We start from the raw sequence: 20,546 nt of genomic DNA on the forward strand, positions 1-20,546 counted from the left end.
CTAGGGAAAAACTTGTTTTTCTAGGATCAGAACAATGAAAGCTAAACAAGAATTGAGAGGAAGTGTGAAAGGTTTATTGTTCTGCTCCTGATGTTTCTTTAGTTTACTATTGGTTTTCACTTTGACCGTGGATCTGCAAAACCCCAAAGGCTGCTGCTCGAAAGTGAATCAAAGGCAACTAAAAGGGAGCTGCTGTCAGTAGCCTTTTTTGTTGTTAATGGCACCTGCAGAACAAGAGGGAAAGGAGTGACTGGGTGGCAGAAGAAGCCAAAGATTGCTAAAGGAAAGCAAATGTATTTTCCTTCATTCTTTACAGAGAAGGAAGGAAATAAAACTGCTCTGCTTGTTATAAAGATTATTTGCTAAACATCCAAGCAGCTGAGTTGTTAGTCAGAATGAATGTAGATGAAATTCAGACATAGACAAACCTATTTGTAGATATTTTATTTTTATAGGCACGTTGGCAGTACTTTTTCCCTAGAAGAATTACATTTTGATTTAACTGAGGAAAAGGAATTATATTATGTGCTTTAATTACACGATTGTGACTCACACTGTTACAAATACTGAGCAGTGAAAATGGAAGCAAAATGCAAGCTATCTGTTAGGTAAACATGTTCTTTTAAACTGTTGACTGAATTTGAATAATGAATAAATTGGAGGAAATGGAAATCTGCTTGTGGAAGTTTCAGAAAAATAAAGAAGGGCGAAGCTCAAAAGGTAAATTATTAATGTTGGTATATTTGCTTTGCTCCTGTTATTTGTAACATAGGAAATGTGATTTGTGTGTATGTCATTTTAATATTAACTCAGTTGCCAGCTCAGATCTAAAATAATGAGTCAGATGCAAGTCTTTCATTTCCAGAGAAGCATTTTTAATGCAAATGAAATCAATATGGTAAAACATTCTGCCCAAAGAAGAGTTAAAGACTGGGGTTTGGGAGGTTTTATACTCTTCATTTTCTCCACCTATGGTGGGACGGACACATGAACCCATGGAAGAGGATGATGACACAAGCTTCTGCTTCTGAGTTCAGCACATGGTGGGATCTTATCTGCAGTCACTTTGATCAGGAGCAGCTACAACTCCATAAACAAGAGTGAAAAAGAAATCAGATACTTAGACACAGATGTGTACAGCTGCAGGGCCTGAGAGTTGGTGAGTGAGAGCTAACAGCATTGGTGGGATGCTCTTGGAGAAGTCTGTATGTCAGCAGGAAGGCTGCACAAGCCCTCTTCTTTCCATTTCCAGCCCTTCCTTACTACTCATAAATACAAATCCCTACTCCCTTTTTTCTTTTTTTTAATATAAATGTCTTCAATTGCAAGTGCAGGAATAAAATTTAAATAGAATTGTGAATTACAGCTGTATTTTATATATCTGAGCGTCTCGTTAATTTTAGATTTGAGTGTTTCGTTAGCTTGGTTTCAATGTGGTTTTGGTATTTGCAGATGGCAACTGTGGGACAACACCGGGCCCTGCAGCTTTACATTTTACCCCAGCAAAGAGACAGATCCACTGCCACTTTTCAGGCTTTGCCAGCAGGCTTCTGCCCAGGAAAGACCGTGTCTGGGACTGAGAAGGTTCTCTGAAGCTGCACAAGTCAAGCTAAACCCAGCCGAAGCCGCTCTGTGTGTTGTTGAGGGACCATTGACGCCGAAAAAGGGGCAATTTCTCTCCTTCCCGCTCTGTGTTTCAGTGTCGGTGTGTGCGAGCCGGTGTGCTGGAGGCGCCCATGACCTCAGCCGTGACGGAGGAGCGGGTTCTCCCACGCCTCTGCCTGCAAAGGATTTCGGAGCGCTCGGGGCCAGGCACTGCCTCACAGCCCCCGCCGATGCTGAGGACGGGGCAGCGAGCCCAAGGGCTGGCTCCGGGGAGGCCACGTAACACCACCCTCGACACTGCTGGGCGTACTGGGAGCTCAGAGGGCTTGAGCCGCGCTCCCGCGCCACACAGCTCACCCCCAGCCCTGGGGCAAGGGCCCTGACACACACGTGCGAGCCAAGGGATGTGTAAAGTTCCCTAATGCTGAGGCAGGAAATGCCAGGAGTCTGGCAAGTCTTAAAGGCCGTAGCGGTAGAGAAACACGTAGGTCCTCTCCTCCTGTTTAGGGCCTAAATGGGCCCACGTAAATTATCGTGGAATTTTTCCTGGACATCAAAGGGAAATGGCAGACCTGGCTTTGAAGCTGCTTAAAACCAGGAGGGAACCCTCTAATTTTTGAAGGAAATCCCCTGGGACGCTGGGGAGATCCCTCGAGAGAGCAGATCTCCCAGCGGTTCCCCTGCATTCGCATCAGAAAGCGAAGGCCGTGAGCAGGCCCGGCCACCCACGCTCCCCGTGGAGCAGCATCCGTGTGAGCAGGAGATGTCAGCATTCTTCCAGCTCTTCTGTCTTCAGCCCACTCCAGGAGGACCTTGAGCCCTGCTGAGGTCTTCACTTGTGGCCTTTTCAGAGACCTGTGCAGCGTGGCCTTGCTCCAGGTGTGAGTGAGTGTAATGCACAGGGGAGGCAAGGGTTTGATGGGCCTATACCTATCCACTATCCTACCAGCAGGTATGAGCTGGGATTTCGGCTTCCCAGACGTGGGAAACCCAGAGCATTGAGTATAGCCATACACCTTGCCCTGGAATGTTGTTTTAGACCACTGCCTTAGATCAGAGCGGCCCTGTGGTGACAGGTAATGGCATGAGAATAAAATAACCCTCACCAGCTCACCAGCGTAGGTGACCCGTGTAGGAAAATAATATTGTCAGGCAAATTTCAGGTCTTATTTTCATGCCGCAGGAGGATAGCAACTCAGGTGCAGCTACAGCTGGATAAAAATGCCTCTTTATTTAACTCAAAGGGTGAAAACACTGTGGGGTTTGGTCCAGCACCTCTCTTCTTTATAAGGCTGTACATGTCTCCAGACATACAGCCCATGTTGTCTCAGAGTGGATCCAGCTTTCATCCTGAGCTGATGTTGCTGAGATGCCCTGCACAGAGGCCAGGAGTATGCTGGGTTCCTAAAGGCTTCAAAGTTTCCTCTCTTCTTGTTTTCCACGGTGCTGATTCAGTATCCCCCAGAGGCTGCTTGTTAACAGCGCACACCGTCGCCAAAAATTAAAAACAAAAAAAGAGGGGAGAGGTGAGAAGAGGGGAGGAAGGATGAGGAAACAAGACATACCTGCAGCAGCCCTTGCTGTATATTCCCTCTGTGTCCCACCGACAGTGTCATGCAGAAGGAAAATTGTTCTATCAGTGACTATGTTAGATTCATGACCCCACCACAACCTTGAATTGGCCTTTAGTTGTCGCTGATGGGAACTGAAGAACAGCTCCTGTCGACATGATTGCTGCTCTCCAATGAATCAGAACACACAGGGCACAGAGCAGCACATTAAACTAGCAACAGAAATATATCACTGTACTTTTATATAGATGTATTGCTTTTGCCCAGGCATATAAATGATTGGGCTATCCACTTATTTTTTTTCCAAGGACTATAAATTAAAAATAAGCTAAGGGTTTGGAAATTATGTTCTCTCTCTTTCCCCCCTCCCCTTCTCTCTCTCGCTTTTTTTTTTTTTTTTTTTTTTTTTCTTTCTTTTTTTTTCTTCTTCTTCTTCTTCTTCTTCTTCAAAGCTGTGTAGCTATTTTAGGTCTACAGTAAAACATTTTAAAGGTAATCTTACTGCCTATGTCTACTTGATCATCTTTTTTTTTTTTTTTTTCTTCTAAGAGAAATCTACCCGTGCAGTTCTTGCTTAGGTAATTTAACGCTTCAGTTTGATCACACTTACTGTATGTATGGATCCCTGTGCTACTTCTGCTGCTAATGAACACCTACAAGGCTGTATTTTTTCATTTGGTAAGACAAGTTTCTGAAATGGCAAAATCTATGTGTGCCAGGTGCTGGGGTCTTTCCCCAAACCAATATTTTATGAAGTAAGATTATTTCAATATACTTTGACCAAAGGTCACTTTGACTTGAAAGTTAGTTTGATGCACTGCTGCATAATTCAAGGTAGTGCCTCAAAAGTGGAAATGTTTCACCATTGAACTGCATTTAATTTTTGCAACTTTCTCTGCTTGCTGATTGAATCATCTGCTTAAAATATCCCTTTAAATTGGAGGTGATATCACCAGATCTGCAAAAACTGGGATACATTTTGTCCATTGCACATTTCCAGTTTTTTGCAATTTGTCAGTTACCAGCTTTGCAGCCACGTGTAGAAGCAATAAGAAAGCTGCTCCCCTTGCATTGCTTCCCCCAGCTTAGGGAATTGTATTTTGGATGAAAGGCAGAACCAGAGTCCAGGGATCCATTTTTTGTGACCTGAGGCCAAGGCAGGCAGGCATCATAGTGTTTTTTCCAGCCCTGGAAACCCTTGTTCAGGTGAGCAGCCCCTGGCTGTGAAAGTAGAACAACTGACTACCACAGGGAAAATATTTCCTACAAGAATCTGTGGGACTGAGCCTGCCAGATTGTTTTCTGCTAGCTTTTTGATGTGCTGTAAAAGACCTCTTTAACTTTACTTTTCTTGGGCTACCTGCTAAAGGAGTTGGGTGGTAACCACATGCCCATGTACTGGATGAAATGGTTTTATCTGACCACAAGTATATGAGCTGGTCAAAGAAAATAAATAAGCTGGTCACAGCTATTTCCCCTCAACAGTCATAACCACCATAACTGTTTCCTCTGTGTCTTTTCACCAAGACCTGGGTGATTGAATCTTTACTGTGTACCACTTCCTAGCAAAACTAGTAGGGTATAAATGAAAACCTGGCTGCATTATTATGTCTTTAAAAGACCATTAATGATAGTATGGTCTCAAGGCCCACAATTAATCCAGGGCTGATGGGTGAAGGGCAGCAGTTCCTCTTTGCTGTATTTTCTCAGGAAATGGAACCACAGCTGCAGGATAAAGGACTTATGGTGAACACCTACATGGAGACCAGCACTTTGCTTGCCCAGAGGAGCCAGATGTCAGGCTTGGACTCTGCTTTCACTCTGCCACCACTCAGCCAGACCCATCTCCCTATGGATTCAATCCCTCTTGGAGGTTACCTGATGGTTTGTCCATTCTTTGGGTAATGGATAATGCTGATAACTGGTCATCCAGATTTAAAAAAAAAAGAAAAAAAAAAATCATTTTATTTAAAGACAAACAAGACTTGCTTTGTGGTTAAAGGGCTGCCCAAAGCCTATCTCTCCCCAGTGCATGTGTAATTTACCTTGTGGTCTTGGGAAGGCCAAGGAGCTGTTACTGGTTTGCTGAGCTGTGGAATTACAAAGTTTGGGGTGTCTTTTTTCATTTTTACAGAATTGTTGTCTTTTACTTTCTAACAGCTTTAGCATATCCCAATTGTTTACAAACGAACTTTTAAGCGTGACTGGTGCTAAGTTCTAGACCTAATGGAGTTTTGTGTCTCAGGATTTGCTGCTGAGCCACTTCAGGCTGTGAGGATGAGTCTATTTTCAGTACCCTCCTGTCAGGCTGGGAGGGGATCTCCTGTCTGCAAGGGCATTCCTCCTTCCCTGTGCCCAGCAGTGAGTGATGCCTTGGAGTGGCTACTTGTAACAGAGGCTAGACAAAATTAAGAGAATAAAGTGGGTATTTATTAAAGGCTTTCAAACAGGTACAGCTGGGACAGTCAAAAGCTTCTGAGGCTACACCCAAGAGGAACAATGCTAACGAGTTTTTCAGACTGATATGAGTTTGGGCCATTTACATGTCAGGCATTAATCCTCTAATTACAGTTCCAGGCAATGAAGTCATATTCCTCCAGTTTTTCCCCCCAATTCACTTTTGTTTATACTTTTCCAGTCCTGAGGCTGTAGTATGTCCTTGGATCACAGGCCCAGAGGGATTGTTTTGTCTGGCCAAAATGTGAAGAGAGTTTACTACGCTTCATATGGAGTTTGGAGCTATGCACTAATGCAGTATAAGATTTGGAAAATATAAAAGCTAAAGTCCTAAGGCATCAAGGGAAGCAGAGGGGGCAGAGCCACAGCTTGGCTTTTGCTCTTCATGGAGAAAGGGACAATCTCTCACTAAGCTGAGGACCAGCTCAGGTATTTCCCTCTAGAGGAAGGGGACTATAAGACTGAAAGGCCAGTGAACCTCTGCCAGCTCTGCGTAGGAACATGCCTACATGTTGTTTTCTATAAAATACTACATCACTTTCTATTCTGCTCTTAAAAGGCCAGGAAAAGCTCTTGAGAGCAGCCACGGAAAAGGAAGAACGAGGCTCTAGAAGCTGTCTCAAAATGGGAGAGTGGTAGCCAGCCAGCAACAGTGTGTTCCATGCCCAGAACTGTTTACAGCCAGCTGTAACTCAAACTTGCTCCTGATCTTAAGTGAGGTGAAGTTTAAGTGATCAACACTTCTGTAAATGCCAGTCCTCAGACCCAGACAAACTTGAAATACTCCCACCCAATAAGTATCATTGGCACTTGAAGGACACATAGAAAGTCACTACTGAAAGGTGCTAACTTTTCTGATGATAATGAATTAGTTTTCTGACTCCTTGAATGCTTTGTCAGCCCAGTCAGGAGATTGTTTATAGCACAGGTCTGGTATTGCTGCTTGCTTATTGATGTTTTGAATGTCCATAATTTTTTCTAGGGTTTAGGTTATCACCAGATGTTGAGATTGTATTTGGAGGGGTGAAATCTTGCATTGTCCTGATCTGATCTATTCAACTGTTTCTCCAGCAGCTCAGGTGAAGGGGAAGGTTGACAAATTCCTGATAGCAAACCCAGCTGTCAGAACAACACAGGGTAATAGCTGTCCTTGTCAGACAGGCCAATTAATTCACCAGCATGTCAATGTAGGTGTAATTGATAGACTCCACATTCTGGCTGAGTAATGAAAGTCTAAAACCTTACTAAGACCATTTCACAACCTAAGAGATCCTGTAATCTCACCTGAGCTTCAAGAGTTGTGGTGAGGGGCACTTAAAGAAACCCAGCAAACAAAACAACAGTTTGCTGCAAGAGCAAGTAGAGCTTTCCTATGAATCTTCATTTTAAAGGTAGAAATGGATGTGAAAAGAAAGACTATGGAACAATGCCATAATATTTTGGAGTGACAGTTTTATTCAAATCCTGCTTGAAGTCAAACAGAAAATACAATTACAGGAATTATTTCTCTGTGGGAACCCATGTGTTCTGGAATCTTCCTGTTAATGAGAAAGATGCTTTTGGAAGAAAATGTGGCCATTGTCTTAAAGAGTTGTGGAAAGGCAGTGTCAGCTCAGCAGGCTCATTAGCATGATCCTTTGTCTGACTTGGAAATATTTATTAAGAACTTCTAAAACAGCAACAAGAAATTGCTCTTAGAGTTCCCTGACTACTGTGCTGACTCATTTACTTGCAATGTAGATTTTGGTTTAATAAATGGCTTGAGTTCTTCTGGCTTTAGAGCACAAATTTTATATTAAGCAGTCATTTTTACCCCGCAAAAAAACACAAACAAACAAACAACAACACAAACAAAACAAACAAAAACCAAACCAAAAAAACCCAAAACTTTCTTCTTTATAACCACAGCACAGGGATAAGTTTGCTGGACCTGCAACCAGGCATGTGCAAGACCATGGCATGTGCAAGCCAGAACAGGTCTGCCAGGGGATAAGTATTCAACCATGGACTCAACAGCATCATCATAAAATACAGGAAAAACTCTTTGCAGAAAAGGCTAAAAGCCATACAAAACAGCATAAGAAATAATAATAGCAGGAGAAAGAAGGACTGACATTCTCTAAAATCCAGAGTTAAGTGGGTGCTGCCACGTCACATTTTTGAAGCAGCCTTGTGCCCCTGCCCATGAGGTCAGGGAGGATGATGGCAGCCTCCCACTCCACAGCCAGATCTTCTGTGTAGGAATGTATAACATACCTGAGATCCCCAGGGAAGGTGCATTTCTATACTGACCCACGAAATGAGTCTCATCCTCTTCCAGCACGCTGCAGCATCTCCACTGGGCTGTCCCAACTGGGGCGCTGCAAAGGCATCAAGGCTCCTTGCCTTGAGAAATACCTGCCAGGGTAGATCCTGCTTCTCTGGGGTAGCACAAATCATGAACAGCAGCCCCAAGGAGGGAACAAAGCCACCTGGGATTTTAATGGATGCTCCGAGAGTCTGAAATAAAAGAACAGACCTTCTAAGATAACTAAGGAGAGCTTTTTCTGGGGAGGGACTGCTGTATTGGTTCTTTATGCAGTTCAGGAGATGATTGAGGGACATTGCAACCACTGACAATGATGAGAAAAGCATTTGAAAATAGACCAGCAGTGTTGGTAGCTCTGCTTTCCTGCCTCCTAGGATTTATGTACTTACAGATGAATTTAATACTTGGTGATCAAAAGAGTTCAAATAGTGGTTGTATTAATGATTTCAGCATAACCTCTAAATCCCAGGGTGGCAGTAGAAATCTTCAGCTTGGTCTTCATGTCCTGACATATTTTATTAAGAGGAAAATTAAGCGCTGTTGCCTTATGATAAAGCAGCTTACAGAAGCGTGAACTCTGGCACTGCCAGCACAGGGAGCGTGCACTCTGTGCCCTGGTCTCAACCCTAGTCACACCAGTCGGTCCTTTCCCAAAAAATTAATTACTGGACAATAATATCCTCTTTTCCTCTTTGATACTTTTTTTTCTTTTTTTTTTTTTTCTTTTTTTTTTTTCCCCTTCTGATATTTGGTTAATTCTTACCTGGTCCTTACAGCCTATGGCTCTGGCTGTGCAGAGTGATCACCCCATTGCCTACATTTGTTACAGTGCACTGCTGTGTTATATACTGAGCCTCTGCCAACTGCTCTGGTCCTAAATTACCACTCTTCCTGTTTTCTCAATAAATGTTTGGTACACATTAAAGATACCTGCAGGGCTCTTAGCTCATAAAAGTTATTTGGGATTTTGCAGTGAAAACTACCTTATTTTGGAGTTTAGCTCACCTGTGATCTGTGTTTTGTGGCCAAAGAAATATTAATGCGCCTCAAATATGGGAATCATCTCACCATTACTCTTCTTCCCTTCCTCCCACACATTCCCTGAAGTATATTGATTGTTGATGTGCTTGCTTTCTTGAGCCAATTTGAAGACAAAGTGTCTGAATCAGGGATGGAAATAAGTGATATTTGAAGCTGCTCTCAAACCTTAGGACAGTTTATTCTGGCTTTGCTATGTAAGTCACAAAGACTACTCAGTTTCTCAGTTAGGGGTAGTGTTATCTGCTAATTAAAGGTAATAACATCCCCAAAGACAAACACTGCCAGCTCTAGTCTTTATTTTGAAGCTATAAAATATGGCAAGCTTGGATCCCAAGGGCCTTGAATGAAGGACAGGGATTTTGGGGTAGACATGCTGTCGTACTCCCTCCATCACAGGGGGGCTATTAAGGACACTCCCATTGCAGAATTGGGTGGTAATGCAGAAGGCAGATAAAATGATTTCTGCAGTTCATAGTTTCTTCTCCTTCCTTACATGTGGGACCCCACATCTCACAATATCAGTTGTGATGTACCCTGACAAATGCTGAGGACAGGGGTCTGATAACCTCCCCTACAAGCTGCACTCACTCCAACACCGTCCCTCCACAGTGCAGGACTTGTGTTTGTTCCTGCTGAATTTTGTCAGGTTCCCATTGGTCTGTTCCTCCAGTCTGTTCCTGTCCCTCAAAACACTCCAAGATCTTTGGATCAAAAATTAAATGCTAATGTTATTTTAATATTCCCGCATACGATGTGAAGAAGGAAAAAATGTTATACTGCCAGCTGCTGCTTATTAAAATGCATCTAGGATACATCCTGAGGGGAAAAAAATGGGAGGTGGACACGGTGACAGCATCTCCATGTTTCCCCACTCCCCTGACCTCAGGTTAGTTGAGTCCCTGTTTGTATAAGATATGTGGCAATAATATCTGAATGTTGTGGCCTTCAGTGAATGCAAGGTTTAAGATGTGAGGGGAAGGCATTCATAAATTCTCTGTGATGAATGGTTGGCAGTTTCATTTGAGTACTTTCTGCTACAGATGTTTAACATTTTTTCCAAGGCGTCAAGGTTTAACCTCAGATGGCAACTAAACCCCACACAGCCACTCACTTATTCCCCCTTGGAGGGATGGGGGAGAGAATGGGAAGGGTGAAAGTGAGGAAAATCCTGGGTTGAGGAAAAGACAGTTTAATAGGGAAAGCAAAAGCCACACATGCAAGAAAAGCAAAACAAGGAATTCACTCCCCAGTTCCGATGGGCAGTCAGGTGCTCAGCCATCCCCAGGAAAGCCAGGGTCCAGCTCTCATAATGGTATCTTGGGAAGACAAATGCTCTCACCGAATCTCCCCTCTCCTTCTTCTTCCCCAGCTTTATATGCTGAGCGTGAGGCCATGTGGCCTGGAATATCCCCTTGGGTAAGTTGGGGTCAGCTGTCCTGGCCCTGTCCCTCCCAGCATCTTGTGCCCCCTGATCCTCTCGAGGGTGGGGTGAGAGGAGAAAAGGCCTTGGTTCCAAGTAAGCCCTGCTCATTTAATCAGGGTGGTTTAACATCCCTGTGTTATTGACACCGTGTCCAGCACAAGCCCTAAGCAGTCCATGGCATCCACGAGGGAGAAAGTTAACCCCAGACCAAACCAGCACACAAGGGCCAATGCCAGAGAAGGAGGTGGTTTCAGCTGAACACTTGCATCCCATGGGCACGGACACCACGGCCAGCAAAGCCAGGGCAGCTGCACACGGAGCACCCAAGTCAGGAGGAAGTGCAGCGGGAACACAACTGGGTTCTGGAGTCGGCAGAATGCCGGCATTAATACGATGTGCTTTGCTGGGCAAGGTGGAGGATGCAAGGTCCCCAGCTGGCAACTGCTGGTAACTCAATGCTCCCAGCTGGAGCCTGGGGGGTGAGAGGATATTCCCAGCTGGTGGCCATGGCCTGCCTCGGTGCCTTCCCAGTCGGACATGTGGCTTCCCCACACAATGGGAAGGGGTGGGCGAAGCGTAATAAAGCAGCTGGTCTATTAGAAGATAAGCTTTGTGGAGAATAGCACAAACATGCAGAATCCCCTAATCTTAAACTTTATTACCCTAGATAATAGGCTTTGGTAGCGACAACAATCGGTTGAAATGCAGAATTGTCTTGGCTCCTGCAGCACCTGCCACGTCAGTCAGTCACAAACCACCTCCTGCCGCACAAAAAGGTGGCTGTGTGGGACCGGCAAGCTGAAAGTTTTGTTGGTTTGTTTTGAAAAGGCCAGGGAAAGCTGGGCACGCTCTCTTTGCAGATTTAAGCGTGCACTCTGAACCTGCAGTGGGGGAAAGGCTAACAGGATAAGAAAGCCAGCTTTCTTTACCTCCAAGGATTGGAGCAAGGCTTCTTTGTCTACTGAAGCCCACTTGAAAGAGCAGGGCATGTTATTCCTACTCTGAATTAAGTCGAGTTTCCCAATATTCAACCAGCAATCAGAAAGGGAAAACCCATGAAATCTGTTTGTAAAACCTTTATCTGTGTCCCTCGCAGCATTTCTGACACAAAACACAGTTATCTGAGGCAGAACTTGGAAGAAGTATCTCACATGCTCCTTTTGGTGAAACAATTGGATCCAAAAAGCTCAATGCACATGTTCAAGGTCCACGTTTGTAAATAGGGAGGAACCGAGAGCTCTCAAATGAAAAGGCATTTTACTTTACAAATGGCCTTGCCCTTACTTATTTTTCAGGTTGCTTTTTAAGTTAAGTTTTTTTCCATGGTTCTGTGATCAAAATATGAGGGAAAAAATAATCTGCTCACCCCAAACTTTTTTTATTTAGAAATATTTCAACATGAACACATTGATTAATATAATAACTACAAAGTGACAGGGTGATTTTTAAATAATGAGACATAAAAGTAGTTCTAACAAAAATTTGTGCCCAGTGTTTCGACTTTGATGGGCTCTCTGTTGCTACAAGAAGTGTAACAGAAGCTCATGGTGGAAGGGGCTGACTTAGGGACGGGTGTTTATACATGTGCTGGTTTTGGCTGGGATAGAGTTAATTTTCTCCACGGTAGCTGGTATGAGGCTGTGTTTTGGAAACAATGTGGATAATACAGGGATGTTTTCCTTCCTGCTGAGCAGCACTTACAGTGTCAAGGCCCTTTCTGTCTCTCACCCCACAACAACAGCAATTCGATTGGGGTGCACAAGAAGTGGGAGAGGACACACACAGGACAGCTGACCCCAGGGATATCCCCAAGGGATATTCCAGACCATGTGACATCATACCCACACTGAGAGCAGGGGGAAGACAGAGGGAACTGGGGCGGTGGTGTTTGTCTTCCCAAGTAACCCTTACATGTGATGGAGCTCTGCTCTCCTGGGGATGGCTGAGCACCTGCCTGTCCCTGGGAGGTGGGGAATGAACTTGATTTGCTTTGTTTGCATGTATGGCTTCTGCTTTCTGTATTAAACTGTCTTTATCTCAACCCAGGAGTTTTCTCACCTTCACTCTTCTCATTCTGTCCCCCGTTCCGACGTGGAGGGAGGGAGGAAGGTAGCAGCTGCGTGGGCTCAGCTGCTGGCTGGGGGTAAACCATGACAGGACAGGTCCAGACAATAATAGTTAACCAAGTCTAAATGTTATGAATATTAAAGATCAGTCTAGAGGGTTAGATTTCTGTTCTTAGCTTTGCCCACAAATCCAGGATCTTTCCCATTTAATGTCCAGCATTTCTTTTTTTCCTCTGAAGAAAATGTAAGTGGAGACATAAAAACCAGTGAATTGAAGCCAGCAGTGTATTTTGACCTGAACAGCTATAAACAGAGAGGGAACAGAAGGTGCATTGAAACCTGCATGACTCTCTGCATGTCCCCGAAGTCAGAAGAAGTCAGAGCTGAGGCAGCAGTGAGCACCCCAGCAGCCTGCCAGCCACACTGAGTGAGTGCTGGAAAAGCATCCTCATGGCAGAGCAGATGCCAGCATCAACCTGGCTGGGAAACAAGGAAACCGAGGAGAGGAGCTGAATAGCAGCTCTGCCAAGCTTTACAAGAAACGGTTTTGAGTCTGATTTCCCTCAGCCCAGTTGTCTTTGAAACTCCTTGTCTGGTTCAAGTGATTCAAGGGCTCCTGAGCATTTCATGTCTCAGAAGGATGAGACAACCTCCCTCCTTAGGCGGCTCCACTTCCTCTGGCAGACATGACCAAGACACCCCAGCTTCCTTAGCGAAGCCCTATTGATTTCTGCACTCTCTCCTTCCCTCAGGAATTGACCGCACTAGATCAAATTAAGAACAACCTGAGCATTTAATGGGGCCCCTTCAATATGATGAAGTTTGATTGCTTGAAGTTGAAGTCCATGATAATTATTTATGCTGACAGCACCCTCACAGACAATAAAGCCTGGCCCATTCCTAAAGGCCTGTCTCTTCATCAGGGAATTATTTTAACCCTGCTGTGCTTACCTGATACACTTACTTCTCATTATTAAATATGAGAATAATGATCAGAGAATAAAATTTATTATATTTACACCAAAAGCGATATCGAACCTCTTATTTTGGTTCTGTTCTCACCAAATAAAACCCACGTCCTTGACCAGTACTTGCAGCTCACCTGCAGTTTGGAGGTCAACAGCAGAACTTTTGGCTCTTTCGGGTAGAGGATTAGGGCTCTTCCTGCTTGTTTGCACAGGAGTTATAAAACCCATTTGTGATGAAAATTGCAGTATTTTTGTAATGTCTAAGAGGTCTGTCCTCAGGATTGCCTATAATCACCACTCTGAGTTAATAAACAGGTTTATCTGTGAGCAGGTATTTTCCTGAGTGACAGAGAGGCTGAAAATAAATCTCCTGAGTTCTGTAATTAAAACCCCTCATGGCTGGGTGTAATGAAAACAGTCCTCCAAGTCTATGTGTGTATTTGTGGGTATCCCACAAAACCAGCTGAGGATGTTTGTCAGTGCACAAAACATCAGCATGTTTTCATTTGTGGTATGTATTCACACATGCACACAGAGATAAAAGCAAAAACAAAACGTGTTGTATTTATATACACATATACAAAAACACAAGTGTAAAGTAACCCTCCACTTGCAGCTGCTATAAACCTCATCCCTCAAAGAAGTGAAAAGGCAAAAAAAGAGAAGGCAATTTCCTGATTCTTTTTTTCTAACTTTCCTCTCCCCAACACGCCCCCCCCCCCCCCTCCCCCCAAACAACAGCTACATCCATCCTACTTTTCTCTGGAACATAAAAAAATAGAATAAATTTTGGGACAGCCCCACATGAACGCCGCTTTTCTATGGCAAGGAGAAAAGCAATGAATATGGCTTTCCCACCAGGAATGTAGCACTTACCCAGGTTGAGGAGTCCTCCTGTGGTGGAGAGGATGTGGCTAGGGCTCTGACACAGACTCATAAAATGTCACAGCAGCACATCCCTGCTGCGTCCATCCCTCTCTTCCCCAGTGCACGTTTCTCTCTCTATGCAAGTTCTTGGTACTAGAGCTTTCAGATGGAGCAACAGCTGCCTTGCATTACACGGTGACTCTCGAGCCAAGGGACTGAGTAGAAAAATCAATCTCTTAAGTCATCTAAATGTAAAAGTTATGTTACTGAAGCAAAGTCAGAAAACATGAAAATGGAAACGAAGCTGCAGGGAGGCAGCAGAGGTTCCCTGCGGCAGTGCTCACACTCCCGCAGCAGTGACACACAGCCCAATTCCCTGCCCACCCCTTCAGCTGGACAGGGAAGGAGCAGCTGATCAAGGGGGAAAAGCACATTTGAGGAGTTCCCTTAGATGGCCGTGTTTATTTCTTGCTTTGGCTTTCATTTCCTCTTTGTCACATCTCAGTTCATCCCTTTCAGACTGTGTGTCAAAACAGATCTTGTCTCGGAGGATTGCTCTGAAACCTAATGATGCCTTGGCTTGTTCAATACCCCTGAGGGGCCAGGCAAAAGGAGGCTGGAGCTGCCCCCCGTGCATGTCAGGGTTTGCATTTTGGGGGGCAGTTGGCTGCTTGGAGCAGGGGAGGGGTTTTTCAGCAGCATGGCTTGATGCAATGAAAGAAAAGGGCTTAAACCTGCTTCTCATTTGGGGGGGGGAAAAAAAACCCTAATTAAATAAAGCAAGAAGGCAGAGAGGCAAGAAGGGAGCTGCTCTATTTCTTTAAGGGAAAAGAGGCTGTCAGCCCCTCTGCTGAGCAGTTCATGCCATTCACTGCCCTGCTCCAAGTTTCTGTGATACTGAACTCCAGGTGACCCTAGCAGACAGTAATTGCTTTAGCATAGGTTTGACAACAACAGAAAGAGCCTCTCTAAAAATAAGCAAAGCTTAAAATAAATTTCAACTCTGGAGACCTGCTCATGTGAGGAATCCAGTACATCACCTGTATTTTCCATGATGAGTTCCACAGTTCTTGGCAGCTGGAAAAAATTACAGTTTTGAAGGGATTTCCAGTGCCCCTTGCTCCAGTGTCTAACCTGGCAAGGAATCAGCCAGGAAAGACAGCAGGTGGCCTTAAGGGAACCTCATGGGATAGCTACAGGCCAGCATCCCTGCTCATTTACCCCAACAGCTACCTTATTTAAAGGTGGAATTTAGAGAAAACCAAATTTAATTGCAGCGCCTGGGATAAATGTCTTTCCTTGCTTTGTAGCTGTAACATAATTAATTTAAAATGGATTCATCATACCTGGCAATAAATAGTACCTAAAAGCCATTCATCAAAAATGCATTTAGTCACCCTTGCCTTGGGAGAATGAAACAACTCTCTGCCCATCAGGAGGAAAAGGGGAAATTTCAGCTGCAAGTGCTGGAGGAATTGTTTGTTCTCCAAGAGGTGTCCACAGGACATACACAGAGCAGAGGCATGTCTGCAATTCCAGAGCACTTTTAGAGCATTTCCTGTTGTAACAAACCACCTGCAAATCTGCCCTGATCCTGCAGAAGTTTCTAAAGGTGTATTTGCTGCTACACCAACTGCGGAGTGCAAATTTTGAGTAAATTCAATAGAAAGTAACCTTCTTCGATAGGGAAGAAAAAAGTGTTTTACTTGAAGAGAATTCAGTTTCCTTTTTCTAACACAGTTGTGGCGTACACAGAATGGATTTTGATTTGATGAGTAATGAAGAAGAGAACCGAATTATTTTTTCCTGGCTCTTTTTAAAGACTTTTTTTTCAGTTTTCCAGGCGGACTTTCTGCAGTTCACAATATGAACTGCTGAAAGTTAGAATGTACCTGTCCACCTGGCATAGCCTCCCCTTGTTCACATTTTAGTGGATGGTATGTGAGGAAAATGCTGTCAGGACATTGGAGTAGAGCCACAAACATGGAATTGTGCATGGCACTCAGTGCATAATCCAAGCTCCTGTGTTTTATCCTCTTAGGAAGACTTCAAATATTTCAAGAAAAGAATTTGCACTGAGTTTCAATCTCCTGTAGCAAACATATAGAAAATAAATGTTTCAAACTTTAAATACCAGTAGGTTCCAGGATGTATTGTGTGAGGAAAAGAGGAGGCAATATCCCTGCATGCAGTTGTCTGGAAACTGGCTTCTTTTTCTTTTTCCTTCCCCTCACCAATAAAAGCCAGAATTAGATCCCAAATGTAAACTGAAATACTCGTCTGACAAATATTCAGATGATCCAGGCAATTCTAAAGCAACACTTTCTCCCATGACAAATTAAAGATCTGAATTCTGAAAAACATATATATGGAGTCTACATCCTTTGCTTGCTTTCTGATTAAATACACTTCTGCTCTATTATCATTGATGAGGTCAGTTTGGTCCAACAATTTTTGATGAGATACTATGGTGGACTTCCTGTTGGCTTTTTATTAAATGCCTCCATTTTAGGAAGAAATTGTCTGTATCAGCTTGCTAAATAACAAAACTCGTGAAATTGCTTATTTTAGTCATCATTTGGATTGGCAGTAATTATGCTTGTAATAGTAAAATGAGATTTTAATGCTGATTAATGAAACTGCTAAATTGTCAAGACTGCTAGTCACAGTTATCAGTCTCTGGAGACTGTGCCCTGAAACAGTTGTCATCATATGTGTAATATGGCTTCTTTTGTAGGACCAGATGCGAAGCATATGGTGACCTATTACAATAGGGATGAGCTGTAAGTCTGTGAGGGCTGGATTATATTGGACAAACTACACAAATGGAAAAAAAAAAAGTCCAGTGATTATTGTAGGATCATAGTAACTTTCTAGAAGGATGATGAAGGACTTGGGAAGCTGCCTAGCTCAGGTAATCATTCCTGTAGTTCTGATATTCTTTCATATTTATTTGTATCCTGGAGGAAAGCTGTGGCGCTGTGCATGCAGACACACTGTAAAACATATTGCTTCTGCTTGTTCTCTTTCCTGCCTGTTTCAGGGACCCATTCCCACTGCTGAAAGGAAATCCTGTGGAGTGATGGGTGCTGGCATGGGGAACCTGTGGAGTTCCCCAGCAGCAGCAATCCTTAGAGGTGCTGCAGAGGAGGAAACGTGCTTGGTGATAGGAAGGATACTGGGCAAGCCAGAGCACAAAGCAGCAGGCATGAGAATGGAAACTAATGTAATGAAACTCACTGTCCTCATATGCAGAGACAGTTCTAGTGCATTGGGCACAATTTACCTCCTTTTGGCCATTGTCACTGGTGCAGGGTCCTTGCAGTAAAGCAGTGAATGGCTTCACTGAGCTCAGGAGGGTCATCCTGGGAGCACTTGTGTCCCCTGGTAGGAGGAAAAAGAGTAGACTCCTCTAACAACCATGTTTCCCCTTACCCATTAACTTCACTGTTATCAAAACTTGTGCTTAGTCTTCAGTACATTGGCAGGTACAACCCAGAGCAGAATATAATGGACTGCTTTTCAGTTTTGCTACTGCCACTTTGTATTACTCCTCCTATGATTCTATCATTTTATGAGCAGTTTAACCTATTTACTCATGTGTAAATGGACAATGGTTGAAGATTAGAGAGGCTTCATTTGCCATGAAGAGCTACTATCTTTTCTGAAAGAGAAAAGAACCAGCTGACCTGGATGGCAGGTCAGGTACTCCATACTGCAGATGTGTATCGAATTACCAGCACCGTGCCAGCCTACGTGTAACAAATACTCCACAGCATAGACACAAACTGATTTTTAGGGGCCAGGGAAGTTTACTCAGCTATTTCAGTGACTAAACACACAAGTCAATATGCAGTATGATTCAGATAATTCATAGGCTCATGCATTGTGCTTTGCAGTAATTTCTAAAATCAGTGCTGTAATTGCTGAGGGTCAAACTTTCTTCAGGCAAGATGTCCTTGTTTGAATGTATGCAGGAGGGAGTAAACTGTGCTATCTACTGGACACACTTCCAGTTCTTCCATTGCCCTATTCTTGGGCTTTAGGATTGTTCTGTCCAATAGAAGTGCTCTTCCTACAGCTTGTCAGGTCTCACTGTTTTGTGTGTGATTTCACAGCAGCCAGCCCTGCATCCCTAACATGCACAAGCAGCATCACCAACTTCAGAAAATCAGATCCCCAGAAATGCTGAAACTTTGTCCCACACTTCTGTAACCGTGTGAGGCTGATTTACTGCAGCAGAAACCCTCTTCAAATTGTCTGGCAACAGAAACTGAGGTATTTTTATTTTATGGCCAAGCTTTCTGTGACAAATAGTGCTACCACAGCTTAATTGGCATTTATACAAATATTCGGGTCTGTAAATGATACTAGTGGAAGCCAAAGCTACAGCTGGGGTTGCCTGCATATGGTTACTGTGCTCGGGATGGATAATTTGTTCCTTGGAAAAGTCTGTTTTCATAGTAACGTGGTTACAAAGCAGCCTCTCAAGTGCCACTGTGTCGAGAAAGCACATCACAGACAGAAGGTAATGACTGCTGACACCAGACCAGCTTTCCTCTTGCTCCATATAAAAGCCAGCAAACTCTAAATCATCAGTGCAACCCTGCTGCGTACCTGCCCCCATTGTTCAGGCTTGGCTTTAAGCTGGGAACAAAATCTATCAAAATGCAGTTTCAGAAAAAAAAAATTACTGTGCGACATGTACGAGTCCAACTGGCTGGTCTGAACAAAAGTAAACTGGGATTAAGATTTCAACAAAGAGCACTTCCTACTAAGAAATAGTGCTTTGGGAACTACTACACACACACACACACAAAAAAAAAACCCCCTCCAACATTCCACCTCCCCTCTCCAAACAAAAGAAAAACCTGGGGTGGGATCATCTTGGAATTGTTCCTGCCCTGGCATTTTGGCACACACCGTCAAGAAGGAAGATTACAGTAAACAAGTCCTAAAATATTGTTTGTCTAACATTTGCCAAAACTATAGCCTGTGTATTTTAGCCTGGAAATCCAGTTTGTCTCTCAAGTGCCCTTTCTGTTATCTATTGGTTATCATTAGTTCAAATGTTAGTTTTAATGTGAAATCTTTTGTGGGCTTTTAAATTATTTTGTTTCTCCAAATTAGGATTAGAAAGCTGGTTCATTCTCACTGTATGATCTTTCTAAATAAAAAGTTGTGAGGAACTGAACAGCAGCAAAAAAAGCAGATCAGAAAATAAGGATTCCATCCTTAGTCTGGCTACAGGCCACTGGTGTGACTGGGCTGATCAGCTTGATTTTCCTCCCACAGCTGCTCTAACAGTAGAAATAGCACAGTTACTGGCTTTTTGCTTTCCCTGATTCTTGTTTGACTCAGACTTCCAAGTAAAGGGGACTCTCTGACCATGTTTGACAAGTACACCAAGTCAGGAACATCTTTGTGTTCTCAGCTGTATCTGAGAGCTCCAGCTTTTATCCTCATAGCCGACAGTTTGCTGTAGGGCATTATACTAAGAGTAAATTTTATCTCTGACTATCCACTGTGCTAAAGTCTGACTGGTACCTACAGTAGCTCCAGAGAAATCTTTGAACAACAGATAAGATTTTTTTTATAAGACATGCCAAAACCCAGAATATTTTTAACATGCTTCCAGATCCAACAAGTGAGAGTGTTCAAGAGTAACACGTTACTGGCAACCTAAAACCTATCTGAGAAGCTGGCCTCAATTTGATAACAGAAACACAAATCACAAATAAAAATAAACCACCTGAATTTAATTTTAAACTGATACAGCTTTTGGATTTCAAAGTTTTTTTGTCAAATATAATTGACTATGAATAAGTCTATGTATTTTAGTTTCAAGTCTGCAGAAGATTCAATAGCACTTTGTGCAAGAAGCTGTTCTGTCGATTAGGAGACCTTAATGAGTGCCATTTAGCTCCTCTTAGGAGCTGCCCCTCTACCAGCCAGAGTCGGCCTTGAGCCTTGTAGTGTCAAGGCTCCTATCAATATGATGCTCATATCAATATGTAGCCCATATCAATATGATGCTCAAACACACCGTCTCCAAAATTCTCTAGATACCTCCTAACATAAATCCAATAACAACGTGGTGTTACTGACAGAGCTGCAGTCTGTATCTCACAATAATGCAGATTTTGTACCTGCTTCAGACCTCTTGAAGAATCTATTATAGTGCTCATGAAAAAGTTTACATTCTTCCTCCAGCTGCACTAACTCACAGAAAAGAAAATA

The 20,546-nt window shown here is 43.4% G+C and overlaps 1 long non-coding RNA gene across 1 annotated transcript; it reads right to left on the reverse strand.

Annotated features, from left to right (window-relative positions):
* Positions 1 to 821: 821 nt before the first annotated feature.
* On the reverse strand, positions 822 to 14,609 carry LOC120754442 (uncharacterized). Its single transcript, XR_005701440.2, has 3 exons — positions 14,316 to 14,609; positions 7,890 to 8,132; positions 822 to 3,073 (listed from the first exon to the last, which is right to left on the reverse strand). It is a non-coding gene; the product is annotated as an uncharacterized LOC120754442 (long non-coding RNA).
* Positions 14,610 to 20,546: the final 5,937 nt, after the last annotated feature.

This window comes from Hirundo rustica, chromosome 6 (genome assembly GCF_015227805.2).
Source record: "Hirundo rustica isolate bHirRus1 chromosome 6, bHirRus1.pri.v3, whole genome shotgun sequence".
Taxonomy (NCBI): domain Eukaryota; kingdom Metazoa; phylum Chordata; class Aves; order Passeriformes; family Hirundinidae; genus Hirundo; species Hirundo rustica.